The sequence below is a fragment of the Metopolophium dirhodum genome, chromosome 9, assembly GCF_019925205.1.
Source record: "Metopolophium dirhodum isolate CAU chromosome 9, ASM1992520v1, whole genome shotgun sequence".
Lineage (NCBI taxonomy): Eukaryota > Metazoa > Arthropoda > Insecta > Hemiptera > Aphididae > Metopolophium > Metopolophium dirhodum.
In genome coordinates this window covers 16,543,074-16,558,498 of record NC_083568.1, presented here as the reverse complement: position 1 = coordinate 16,558,498, position 15,425 = coordinate 16,543,074, and the positions used below count along the sequence as shown (strand labels likewise).

Below are 15,425 nucleotides of genomic sequence, written 5' to 3'. Positions count from 1 at the left end.
ATGTGTATCTAAATTGCCTATCTAAAACGCCATGTTACCATAATCTGTATTATAAGAAGTGGCGGATAGGCCTACCTGAAAATTTTTAGCCTACCGGAAAATTTTAAGAAGGGCCTCCCACGGACAGTAAAAACTACACCAGCCACTCAAAACACGATGTAAGAGTATTATGTCAGCTAAGCTGGACAAATTGTGGAACTTGCGTTTGACGGATCTTAATTTTTAAAAATGATTTTGGTTTATTATACGTCATAACGCAAATTAAAATATTCCTTTTTTAACTGAAATATTAAAATATCAATGGTAGTTTTGTGTTCAAATTGATTATAATAACATATTATAAGCAAATTAAAATAATACTCAGGCAACTCGGCCCGTACTTCTCCGCGGGCGCACGAGAAAATTCAATCGTCGCGGCCATTGTTCCGGGCGGCCGCGGTGTCCCGTGAAAACGGAAATAAGACGTGGGACCCATCTCCGGACGGCGGCGAGCGAAAAGGCGATAAGCGCAGCAATACCACCGCCGCCGCCGACGACGACAACGACGACGACGAACACCCGCGAGCCGCTGACCGGTGCACTGCATGCGCGCACGTCCGTCGGTGTGTGTCGTCATCGCGCGACACGCAAATCGCATTGCCACAACCATTTTGTGCGGGGCACACGGTTTTTACGTTAGTCTTTTAATATTATTATTATTATCATGCACTCATCCTCTTGTCTATATTTACTGAAGTAGAACTTGTATATTATAATGATGACCCTCTGGTAAGTATGTAGTTGTTCATAAACTGCTGCACAAGTGGCAACCGTGCAGGCACGTGCCCACTTATTTTTTCTCAATATCATAATAACAACGAAAATGTAAAAAAAATAGTTACCCACGGCCGGCCTTTAATTATGATCAATTTTGTTGCCGATAGGAACCAAGGTCAATATAGATCGTCGTCTGACGCCGATATATGGGGGACACCGTGATTTTATATTGTCAATCGTGAGATTCCTAAATGAAGTGACATGTAATGTACATGTCATTAAACTTTTTTACGAACACGACAAATTACAAATTATTTATCATAGATTCACATATTTTTGCACTCAATGTGTATATTAATAACATAAATTGTTTGTTTATATTATATTATTATTATACTATGCGGAACAAACTATAATACGAAAAAATATATAAAAATGACTATGGGGGGGATGGGGACTATGGCCACGGTAGTACGGTATACCTGTATTGTAATATAGTGGTACATTACAAATTTTATAATGTCGTTCGGTTACAACGTGCGCGCGCGCGCCCACACGACGAGTTAAAAAATTGCAAAGTACGAGAGGGTACATTATATTATATTATTATTATTATTATTATTATACGAGTACTATATATATGATATACTTACGGACATGATAATATACACACGCGTACTATATGATATGTATAGGTTCAGTACGATCGTGTACTATGATGCGCGTGCGCTCGCTTGTGTATATAGTACACGTATATAACAGTAGCGTGGTAGTATAGTAGTTGTAGTAGTAGTAGTAGTAGTAGTAGTAGTAGTGGTGGTAGTAGTGTGCACCGTAGTAGAAGACTTGATATAGACGGAATGGCGCATGTTTGGCGGCAGCGGCGGCGGTGGTGACTTAGGTGGAGGCAGTGGAAGCGGTGGTCGTGGCGGCGGCGGCAGGTAGGTCGTATTACGCTACAGCCGCCGCCGCCGGTCGTATATACTACGCGAGCCGTACTACGCGCGGCTTTGTACTGCGCCGCGCGTGCCGTGCAGCGGCCGCTCGGCGAGACGGTCTGGCGTGGGTGGGTGGCCGGGTGGCCGTGCCGCGAGTGGGTGGGTGGGATACGGTGGTGGTCGCGTCGGGGCTGGCGGGAAGGTGGGTAAAAGGCTACCGAGCGAGTCTGCCGCCGCCGCTTTTCAGTACGTGACGGACGCGCGCGCATCGCGACACGACCGAGACGCGCGGGACTCTGCTGCAGCAGCCGCCGCCACCGCTGCCGAAGCCGCCGGAACGCATCGCCGAGACGGACAATGTGAGTGGCGATTTTCTGTTAACGTTGTTGTTGTCGTTGTTTCGGTTTCATTGTCGTGCCAATATTGTTATGACGATAATATTATAATGCGGAATAATATGCCCAGGCCCAAAGCTCGCGGTCGCGACAGGTGCAGAACACGATTGTAGGATTTGTTATCGGTATAAAGACAGCGGCACTATATAAACTGCAGCAACAGTACCGCGGTTACCAGAACGTATATAGTGGAAATCTCTCGACAAAATGATATTAATAGTCTTCAATCGAACGGTTCGAACTGCGCAGTGTATTAGTTATATTATAACAATAACAGTAATATTGTAACAAATTCACGGGCTCTGTTTTTTCCGTACGAAAATCTCGCGGTTTTCCGGGTGCTAAGGGAAATTTTTAAAGGAAAAATCTCTCAGTGGTGCCTTTTAACGGAACAAGATGACGACTTCTCGTACGACTGACTATTGATATTAATATAAAATTGTAATAGCCCACGGATATATTATTATATTATTTTTGTGTAAACGCTAAGTATGCTCTGTTTTTCAACTTGGAAAAATCTCTCTCGGCAGTTAATGTCCAAATATTGTGCAGAATTATATATACCGTACAGAAATTTCAAATTAAAAGTCGTCTAGGAGATCTCTAACCACGTAGGACATCCGTGTAGGACATCGGCATTCGGCAGTACCGATGGTTTTATTATTTTATTTCTATCACTGACCACTTTTCCACAATCTACGTGTAACACTGCTGCAGTATAAATTGGTATGATATGTTTATTTATTAAATAAACGTCCTCAAGTACAGTAATATTTAAATGTTATGCCAATATTAATATATTAATATCAATGGTATTATATCATATAATCATATTACCTCTATAAATGTATAAGACAGTTGGAAACGTTCGCTTATTTTTTCGCCTCACTTCTTTCTACAACTGACTGGCAATCCCGGACATACTCACCAAAGTTATGTTACTGTGTGTAAAGTATAGGCAATATACCTAGCCACTCCTGACACGCTTTTTCGTTTAGTTTATCACTAATACCGCGGTGACTCTCGATTTACTGGCGTATTTCGATAGGTTTCGACGATTAGGATTGCAAATCGTATACGACAACAATATTAATATATTTATATTATATACCTACTTACACCCGATAAAATAGGTTTTCTATGATTTTCGTGAACGGCTACGCAATATAAATACGAATCGCGTAGTTGACGAACAACAGAATTTTTGTACTTGTAGTAATATTATGATAACTACATTCAGTTGGTACGTTACTTCACATCATACAATTAATATAAACATCTTTTGGCATTTCATTAATAATTAATTATCTCGACGATAGCGTCAGTTCGGTATTTTGTGCATACGTACCTATTGGTCTATAATATATTTGATAGTTAATAGGTATATATTTTAAATGTGTATTACTATTATTACTCGTTTGGTAATATATTATATTATAATATTTTTAACCATCCGATTAACAATACTGATATCTGTTTACAATTACATTAATATACTTTTATATACCTATAATGGTCAGATTTTCATAAATCTGTAAAAATTGAGTAATTTTAGTCGATTAAATGTAGGTATACCTTAAAGTTTGCATCAAACAATTAGGTAGGTAAGTACACCTAACTATTGACCTTACAGTTTTATACAACTAATTTACATGATACAGTACTATTATACATAATTGATTAAAAAAATGACTAGGTATCTATCCTAATAATTTAACTATTATTTTAGTATATAACATAACATTTTAATTATGTTACCTATATAAGAATTCAAGTTTTAAATCAATTGCATGCATCTGGTAGGTACCATTGATTATATAATCAATGCTGGTAAATTCAGCATATTAAAGACTATGGTAGTCACAAAAGTGACAATAATAATTATCAAATAGTTACAATTGATGCCATTATTTTTATTATGTATTAAGTTGTATACAAAATTAAAATAATTACAAATCCACTAAATAACTTATTCAACTTAAAACAGTTAACAAACAGAATTAATACACAAAAAATAAATACTATACACGACACGAATTCATTTCTCTAGTGACTGTTAGAAAAATAGTTTTTTTAAAATTATATGTCATTATTCAATCATTACATATACACTCGGATTACTTAAAATCTACTGAGAATAGTTGCAATTTAAAAATTCCAAATAATACTATTAATTTAAGTAGGTACCTAAGTTTGCCTCAGTACAATTTTCAAAGAATATAAATCCCGGAAAATATACCACTGTTTAAATTTAAAGCATATATACATTTATAAAATACATAAATAATCATTATTAAGGGTAGGTACCTAAATTATGATCTGTGGTTTGAAAAAACAGCGCAATAAACTTGGTGTATTATTTGTGATTTACAATATTAATATTACACCTAAGGAATAATGATGATATTAATGTAATAATGTAACGTAAGTATAACGTAATTATTATTAGGTCTCAAAAAATATTGTATTTTCTTGATTTCTTTTTTCTGTCAATCCATATTTTCATAGGCTTATGTAAGCTATAAATCTGTTTCTTGCAAATAGCAAATGAGGATTTGTTCATGATCTTTTTTAATGCGATGTTCTAAAACCAATTTCTTGGTCATGTTGCAATATTTATAATTTTGTAAAATTATAATAATGAAATTTTACTAATATTTTATGAATAATTAATCACGTGAAAAAAAATCTAAAAGCGTACTGTACCCTAAATTATTAATCAAAACTTTTTCGTGAACTCCTCGCGTATGAATGTATTTTTAGTTATTATGATTAACAAGTACCTGTAAAATGTTGTGACTAGAACTAGCCACGTAATTTTTTATCGAATGAGCTAAAATAAAACGCAATAACAACCGTTTGATGGAAAATATGCGCCGCCAATCGCTAAAGTATAGGTACCGAATTAATTTATGTTACCCATTAACCGCATTAAATATGACATAGTATAAAATTGTCATCTAATGGGAATACAATTAAATTAATTAATATTGTAGATGATATTTATTTTAATTGAAAAAATAAAACACATTTTTAGTGTGATATCTAAAAGAATATTTTTTACAGAAATATCGCAATCAATTTTATCGATAGAATTTCATTGCAACAACAGTCAACAATCGCCCCCGGAGCTTTTTTAATTATTACAATACTTGTTTCGTTAAGATATTATTTTCATGTTAAAAGTGAACAGACGTTGTGATAAAATTGTACAGATATTATATTAACAAAAAATATATTAAGTATGATGGTAAACGGGTATTTGTGACTGTAATCCGGTAAACAATAGAAAATGCTCGTTAAGTAGCACTCTTGGTAGAAATATTATCCACATAAGAGCTGCACTGCCGTTTTATTTATAAAGTGTCTGACGGTATCGTTTGGGCTTAATATCGGCTGTTATTTTTTAAAATTCATTTCACAAGCCCGCCAATTTTTTCCCGCCGATCAAACGGCATAGTGCACGACGACGACGACGATGATGATGATGATTATTGTTATACTGTAAGGGTGTGCCAAAGTGTGTATTTTGATTCCGAGCACGAGCCGCACCGACCCTAACTGTTTGTTACGGATCGAGTTCGGAGAAGGGTAGACGGTTTGACGCCCCAATCCCCAGCCGTGCGTTTGTACCGGTATATTATTTACGCACAGTTCACACAATCAACTCTCCGAAGACTCTATATACGACTATTATAATCGTAATAATATACTATTCCGACACTTTTACGCAAGCGAGAAATTGTTAAAATTAAAAACGCGAAACGACCGCGACTCGCGTGAACTCGAGATAACTCGTAGGTATATATTTTTGTATATTATATATATATATATATGGCGTTTCATCGTATATATTATAATAATATGCAGATACGGTGTTTTAGAAAAGATAAAAAAAAATCTGCTGATCGGGGATAAACGCGCCCTGAATATAGATCAGGTTGGGAGTGGTTCGATGATAAAGATTAATGATTTTAGCTCAATTATAACGCGTGCTTATATAATATAGTGTCGTGTGGATCACTATTTATGCGCTATTTCACGAGCGTCCGCCTGTTTCGCTTTGACTTAATAATACTTTGTTTGACTTATCTGCACGGAAAAAACCAAACGACGCAAATCTGTAGCGCTACAGAGACGAAAACCATGGATGGCATAGGTTTTATTTCACGGCTTGGCGTTAGAAAATCGTACTGTGCACTTGCCATAATATTTTATTATTGATTGGTAGGAACCCAACGACGAATGCAATTTTAATAATGTGTCCCGATGGGGTGAAAAATAGTCATATTATGTGGTTTTGTGCGTGAATGAAATCTCTGATGAAAGTAACTAATATTATCGAACGATTATAATGGACGTAAATAATTGAAACAGATATAATTGTAGGTACTTACACTTAACTATAATCATTTAATATATTATATGAGTACTAGGTACATTCAATTATATACTTAATGTTACCACATCATTTTGGGGCAGGTAATTTTACTTAAATTAACCTGGTGCGGACCCATTTAGATTTTTTAATTGTTTTTTAATGATTTTGATCATGATTTAAAATTTAATGAAAATAGAATACATTGCACAAATTTTAATTCAAATAAATGTAAGCAAAGAAACTATTAATACTTCCTAGTCGATTGCACCAATATTGACCATCATGTAATTTACTTTCCATATTTTGCCTAATATTAAGTACATAAATATGTTATTTTAAAATCAAAGCTGATTTTGATTATATAAAAAAAATTAAAAGCCATCAAACCATGAAAGTTGTTTGATTATCATCATCAGGATACAAGGATTTGAATATAAGGTCAATTTAACATCACAAACGTATTATGATTATTCAGTTCAAGTTTTTTCGTACTTTTATATAAACGGTATAGGTATATAATATAAATTATATTCTATTTCAGCTGTCAATAAAGCACGATAATTTAGTATACACCTATAATAATAATAATAATAATAATAATATGTAACAATGAACTGAAATTATATGTACATAAAATATAGTAAAAACCATCCGAAGAGACGTCTTAATAGTGTTTTTTTTTTTTAATTATATTATTGTTGCTGTCTATTATAACGTTTGGTTTCGCGGTGGTCCGCGCACTCCATCAGTCGTGAAACACTGTATAGATTGTTTGGTTTTCTAACACGTTATTTTCGACAACCGCGAATTATCAGTACATTATATTGGTGCGTTCTGCATTGGGTAAGTACGTGTATAGTACGTGTTATGTACAGTTGGTCGCACGTTGTCGAACGTTAATATATTATTATATATTGTTGTACGGCCGTTTGTACCTATATATATATATGTGTGTGTACAGACGAAGGGAAAGCGAGATGCTCGAACGCACACGACTTTTACGCTTAATTACGCCTCATATAATATATTTTCGTACCAACGTATTATTATATATCGTGCGAGAGTGTGCTAAATGTGTGTGTGTGTGTGTGTGTGTGTGTGTGTTCCTGACCACGCGTTACACACTTACTGCACGTGTATGACGATATGATGGCTATAATAATATATTATATAGGTATATAATACGTGGCATATACGCGCGTAAGTCTAGGTTTGCGAAAACCCATTGAATCCTGTATGCGGCGATATCGCGGGCCATCGGATTTTTGGCTTCGAGACTTGAGCCACGCGTATCGCGGGGTCCGGAATGCGAGCAGCTCTCCGGGTCATTCCGCGAGCCCAATTGTATTATATACACCTATATACGTACCAGTAAATGTATGTATATATATATATTATATTGTATCTAAAGAGAGTAAATCTCTGCCGACTCGGCCCGGGGTTCGGTGCTGCTGCAGGGTTAAGGGAGCTGCGAGTGTGGGGCTGTGGAGCGGGGTCGGGGGGCATTGTCGAATTGCACTGTCGAAATCGGTCGGTGGGGCGTAAAAATCGATTTGGCGAAATACGTTTTTTCCCCTCGCGGCTCACCCCCACCTAATCGAAGCCAAATATACACCCTTTCGTCACCACGGTGAAATATCCGCGGATATATGATAGTAATGCCAACGGATAGGCGGTGGCGGGCTGCTGCACGAGTGTTGTCGGGCCTTCGACGGCGGCAAAGTGTGCCCGAGGGGGTGTAATATGTGGCACGGTGGGATAAGAGTTTTTTTTATAGACTATGTATATTATATCATTATTATAATATACCGTCGAAATCACACGCCGCGTAACCAACTGCATTGATTTTCTAGTAGAGTATAATAAATAATATTATGTAGTTGTATGGTTATAATAGGTATACAGTAACACTACCAAGTTAACCAGGCATAATATACCATATCAGCTAAACATAATATACATTATTTTATATGTAGTCATCATAATATCATCGGTTAATCCCCTTATACGTACGTCATCGCTCCTCCGCTAACGTTCGCGCCCCATTAGCAAATTGATTCGAACGTTTTACCGTCCCTGCATTATAATAATATAAACGATAATATATATATATATATATTATTCGTCTCGCAAAGTTTCTTTCTCGGCTCTCACCCCCCCGTGGACTACTCGTCAGTCAATGTGGATAGGGGAAGGGATGTCAAAACCTCGTTTGCTTTCCTCCGTCCATGGCGTGTCGCTTTGATTTTTCAAAACAGAACCGTTCTGTCCCTTTATATTATGTATAATAATATATATATATTATATATACATAAAAGGTCCTAAATGCGGACAAAAGTTTTCGTCCCCTCACTCCTCGCGCACAAGTCACCGAGCTCTTCAAAGTCGAAAACATCGTTCATCTTCTTTACCCACGCTAAAAGAAAACGATCTGCAGCGCGTCGAATAATAATCATTAAAAAAAAAAAAAAAAAACTTTTAAAATCGTCCTAATTATATTGAAGGTACCTTAAATAAAGATTAGAGATACACGCGCTGTGTACAGATGAATGATATTGATGCGCAACATCATTAGTAAATTAATATAATTCTATTTTCGATTCAAATGTATACACATTGACAGTATAAATATGTTTACTAGGTACTTGTTACTACTGATTAATTGTGTAATTATTATTGTGAGTATTATTTATGAAAGTATTATTTACAACGAATTTTTTAAACATGAATTTTAGTATTTAGTCTTAGTGTATAGCAGCACAACAATACGATATTACAATTTACATAACATATTATGTATCATAAAAATAAAAAACCCATCGTTAATGCTCAGTGTAAAAAAAGTACATTCTTTGATCTGTATGTAACAACTGAGCAAACGGCTAAAACTATGCGGAAAACGCGCTTATTCGTCGGTTCTTCACACAACAGAAAATCTTACTGAAAAGTCTCCCTTATAAGTACGCGAGTACCTAAGTTATAACATCATTATCGCGCGTGCCGTCTATAGAGGGATCAATAATGTACGCGCTTCGAAAATTCACAATATACGTAAAATATTATGTTGAAAAACAGCTGCACCAAGACGTGTAGTCAATGTTAACAATGAAGACGTCATAAAAACTAGAAATATTATTTTAGAAGTGTTTTTCGACCGAACACATCAACAATTGGTTTCTGTGAGAGACGACGGCGTCGAAGACGAAGATAAATAATTTCTCCAAACGAAACTGTTGCGTCGACTAAACTTGGCAAGGAATCTCTCTTCTCGTCTCCCCATATAACTTATAAATTATATTTTAAAATGATAGTTAAAGATTAAATAGTCGTCAGAGAATTGTACGAAAGATAATAAACATTATAATATAAACGGTAATTCAGTTGAAAACGCGCGTATTACGTTTCATATATTATTATTATTATTGTATATAATATTTAGATAAATAATTTTTCGAACGCGAAATTGAACTGTCAAAACTTTAGCGCTATTTCGTCCTACATTCACATTTCACATATAATAATAATATAGTTAAAGAACAAAGTGGAAATTATTTAATTATCTGTGGGAAGAGTAACTATAATTACTTAAACGGCTATATAAGTACTGCAATATTACAATAATATATCACTGCAGCGTTGGAGCGAAAAAATAAAACCGTTATCATCGTTCGAGCGGATAATATTATTTTCAAATTTGTTTTTCCATTAAAATACGAGCCGCATAATTTGCATTATTATCGCCGCGATAATAATATTATGATAATATGGTCTTCACGGGTTGCGGCCGTAAATCGTTCGGTAAAATGCAATGCAATTTCCAACAAGTCATAGTTGTTTAAAGATCGTGTACATGGAAGGTTGGCGATGTGGAAAGGAGCGACGAGATAGAGGAATGCGTTATCGCCTTACCGCACACCCGTCCACAAAGTTTATATACGATTCAAACTCAAAAACCGTTTAACATACGAACGTGTTTGTGTACGAAATTATCACATATATTATACTATTATTATTATTTTATTATAATATGCGTGGCGAGAAAATAAAAATAATAACAACGATTATAATATTTATTTGTTAAAGATGATGCATGAGGAGTGTTTCGATTTTTACAAAAATAAAGATAACCCGATTATAATAATAATATGAAAGCGCTCCGTGCAAGGCATATACGTTATGAGCTGTGTGAGAGTACATAATATGATTTAGGTACCTAACCTATACAGATCTTCAGCATACAGGGTGATTAACCAAGCATGCGGATCCCCTTTTTTCTTTGATTATGAATTAAATTTAAATGCTCATTTTTGGAAATTATAAGTGCACTTGAGGACATATATTTTGATTTTTTTTGCCGTTTGAGGAGTTTCCTTACACACTTTATTTTTTTTCAAATAAGTGGGTACTACTCTTTTTATTGTAAATCGTTAAGGAGATAATTTTTTTTTTAAATGCTGATATCACAATATGTAAATTGAAATTATTCAAAAGATTATAGTTTCTATGTATTAGCAATCTAGCCTGAGGACTATTATAATATAATGATTTGAAAATCAAAATTTTTTGTTTATTTTATAGTAGAAACTCGATTAACCGTCACTCTCGGGATCGAGACTATGACGGTTCACCGAATAGACGGTTGACAGAAAATCGGCCATAAACGTACCTATGTATTCTACAACGTCAACGTGTGTAGATACATACATAAAAAATACAAGCATACGTATTACATACTTAACAAATTAATTCGTCATTCTCTTTTGTTTCTTCGAGGCTTAAGATTTTTGAGCGACAAAGTTCCGAATTTTACGTAGATGTAAGACCTGCGTTGCATATGCCGTTTTTTTGGACGATTACGGATACCAGAGAGTGACGGTTAATCGAGTTTCTATTGGACTTTAATTTTATATTTTTAAAAAATTCTTCGAGTATAATAAGACGTAACAGATCAAATGTTATATAATTATATATTCATTTATACAAAACCATTGTTAAGGATCATTATAATTTGTACATAAGACTTATTGAACTCGGATACAAATTTCGATTTAGGTACAAAAACATTTTGAAAAAAATGATGTTCAAAAATCAGAGTTTGAATAAGTGCATCATTATAAAGGATAAAAATGGGGTGAGCGTTCCTGCTGAATCACCCTATATGATAATAATATATATATACTATCATCATAATACGTATTTAAATATTTTAATCTGACGATATTAGAAAGTCGTTGAAAACGGAACGATCGCGAGAGCCGTACTATGGAATATCCACGCGCTAAGGTTAAATGCGTATTATTATATTTACTCGGTATATATATATATATATTCGAGTATTTATCATACATGTCGCACGAGGAAAATAATGTACGCGCTCGGCAAATCGAAACGATAATAATATGCTCGCAGCGCCAGTTCAAATATACCATTATGCGCGATTTATGCGATAACGACGTAAAATAATATTTTATGGGGGAAAACAAAAATACGTATCCCGCGAGTGTATAATATTATAATATAATATATTGTTATAATATTATATACTTACCTAATATTGCAGCACGTCGGGTGTTAACGACAATCGTACCTATATACAGTCTCGCGAAACTTAAAAACTGTCCCGGAACATCCCGCACCGGTGGTGCGTAACATATGTCCAAGTGTTGCTCAACGCCTAAAATATGGGTGGGCGGGTGGGTATTGATAGTAGAAAAAATAGGACGTCGTATAGGTCGGTTAGGTTAGGTTAACCGTGAAATAGGTTTTTCCATGAAAAATAAAAATAAAACTTTTATTATATCTAAAAGTTTACAGTTATCAAATTCCAAGTGAACATTTTTAAAAGTTTGTTTGTTGTATGAAACAAAGAAAATATGTAACATATTTACATATAATTTATAAGCTGTTTAACAAATCTATAATATAATAATTTTAATTATTGCCCTTTAAAATCTTAATAGTTACAAACTCATAAACCAACTCAACATCATAATATATTGTTGAGGGCCATGGCTCTGCGAATGCATATTGTACTATATTATAATTATATTAGATTATATTCCCAATGTATACAGACATAAACCACTCTTATAAACAGTCGTGAATCGTGACCTTTTACAATATACAAAATATGATCTAAATATTAAATAAAATAGTCAAGAGCACCTTTACATAATCACATCACTCAGTCACATACACACACATATACGACTTTTGTACACCTAATAATTACTGAAAATATACACTATTATTTTATTTACTAGTTGAAATTGACTTCAACTTTATTTCAAACCATTATCTTTTGGATCACTGACGGTCCGCATACAACAATATTTTAAAACTCATAAAAAAATGTTTTTACTCTCAAAATAATGCTAGGAATATTTTTCGGCACTACCTATAATATATAGAATATACAAATATGAAATAATAAATCAACAAAATTAATATTATGTTACTTTTTATTTCTAAGTGTGTAATCAATATATTATTTTTAATCATCTATAACCAAATGTTTAAAAGAAGAGAAAATATTTTTCATAATTTCATAGGAATATTTCAAGAACAGTGAAATTTTCAATTTTGAAATATTTCAATTGGAAAATTTCAAGTAAAATATTTCAAATTCAGAACCCTAGTTATAATATAGTTGTAGATATCAGTTACAAACATGATTTTAATGTCTCGAAATGTTATTCTTAAAATCAACTGTAAAATGCCAAGTATTATTAATGGCCACATAAACTGGTAGATAAGTTAAAAAGTTAAGAAGTAAAAAAAAAACTTTTCATCACGTTAATGTCTGAGTCGATAAATTGCCGGGAAGACTGACATAATACTAGTAGGTAGGTACGTTATAAATATATCAAATAAAAATACTATCATTATTATTTATCATCAATGACGGCCACATCATAATAGCACATCTCTCTTAGATTTTGTATATTAATATAATATACTATTATATTATTATTATACAAACGCTTTGTTTTATATTTCCAATCAATCTACGATTTTCAGTTAAAGGGCGTTACTTTGTAAATAATATCGTACAAGTATAATACGATTTTGTTTGAACGCCATTGTGTTTTCGTTATATATATATATATATTTTAACCCAGATATTTATTTAGAGTACTATTTGAAATATTATTTTGAAAACTCAACTTTAATATTTGCGCACATTTTCCAGATCTCTACTCTTGAATCTTGATTGCTGCAGAGAGTATACTTAGTACTTTATTCTACCCCAATATAATATATTTCCTACTTTAAATCACTTTGAAAAACAATCCTCCCAAATTAATTAACAGTTTAAGTGGCAGAAATACTCCCTACAGCCTACATTTATGGCACACTTACTCATATTTTTTTAAAAAAATATTCAAGTTAAATGATTTAAGTTTTACATATAAATATGAATATAACGTTAGAATAGGCTATCCACTTCTATAGATTGGCTACAATTCTACTTAACTATTAGGAAGCAATTCGTATAGGTAATTGACTCTGTTTGTTTTAAAATATAAGATATCCTCATAAAATAACATATAATTCCTTTTACTTTTACTCTATCCAATGAACAAATAGATTTGTAATGTATAGCTTTTTCTATTTGCTAATTAAATAAAAAATTGATTAAAAAATGTACGATTTCAATAGCTGCCCCCTGCTTCAGTTTTAACTTACATATTTTTCTCTTGGGTCCAGCGCCTTAATTTATAATTCAATCTCGCTACATTTTATGTCATGACTTGTACAAGTTCATGTACTCCCATATTTATTCATCTCGCATTTTGAACTTTCAAATTGAGCCTGTTTTATTTCACGTTTTTCTTCAAGGCCCTCTACATTTTTTATTCCCTGCCATTGTGTTTAGAGCATCACATGAAGATAATTATTTGTAAAGCTCATACGATTTTAGGATTCATAAAAGTGGTTCTCGAAAATGTTGACCTCAGCTCGTTTTTCTTTCGTTGTTTCTCTTCTTTTACTCTTGTCTGATCTGCACTAGAATATGGTGTAGTGGCTTAGCATCCACATTTAGCAACGGGTAAATTAAGGCTCTAACATATACAGAACACAAATTCCTTACTTATGATGCATAGTACTTATAGAAAATTGATCGTGGTCTCTTGTTCGTGGCCTATCGTTAAATATTCCTTCACTTTCTGCCCACAGTCTTGCGGTCGACATGTTTGATTTTGTTCATTTCACATTAATAGCTTCCTCGACTCTAGTATTCAATTCCACGTCTCTTCTTACCAAATTAGATTCAATATTTTTAGTGATCCTTCCCATCACTTTTATAGCAGCATTCGTGATGTATAAATTGAATCGTCAAAAAAATATTATTATTATTGATGTGATAACTAATATCGACACTCGACAGAAATGTGAACGTAATAGCTTTAAATAATAATAATTATAGAACTGAAAAATCTCACTGGGTAATGTTTATCGATTGATTAAAAGTTTTATGTTTAAATTAAGCTAAATTACAGTATAAATGTCAATATATGGACGACGAATGGAAAATTAATTGACATTTTGACATTCCAGAATTGCCTACCCATCAGACGTATCACAACGAGTTATCTCTTAACAATCGTTTGAATGGCTTACCGAATGGAAATTAAATTAGGGCACTCAAACTAATTATTTTTGAGATGATGTCTGTTGCTTGGTTCTATTAATGACACTAAAGAATAAACGAAATTGATCACAGATTAAAATATAATACCACTGTAAAGTATAAATACAATATAATAATATTATACAACTTTAAAGTTTACGCAGATAGAATGGAAATAACGTGAATGTTTAGATAGGTTGGGAAAAATAATTAAATTAGAATACTTGATAAGACAAATATGTTTTGATGCTTTGAAAAATACACTGTACAATATTATATGATTTCGATATCTATAAATGTTTTTGATCCTCAATCATAAT

The 15,425-nt window shown here is 33.4% G+C and overlaps 1 protein-coding gene across 1 annotated transcript in view; it reads left to right on the top strand.

Annotated features, from left to right (window-relative positions):
* The first annotated feature begins 1,902 nt into the window (after nucleotides 1-1,902).
* Nucleotides 1,903-15,425, top strand: part of LOC132951962 (protein Skeletor, isoforms B/C) — a 102,788-nt gene continuing 89,265 nt past the window's right edge. Inside the window, exon 1 of the mRNA XM_061024043.1 lies at nucleotides 1,903-2,053. The gene's annotated coding sequence lies outside the window, so the exon portion shown is untranslated. The remainder of the gene's footprint in view (nucleotides 2,054-15,425) is intronic.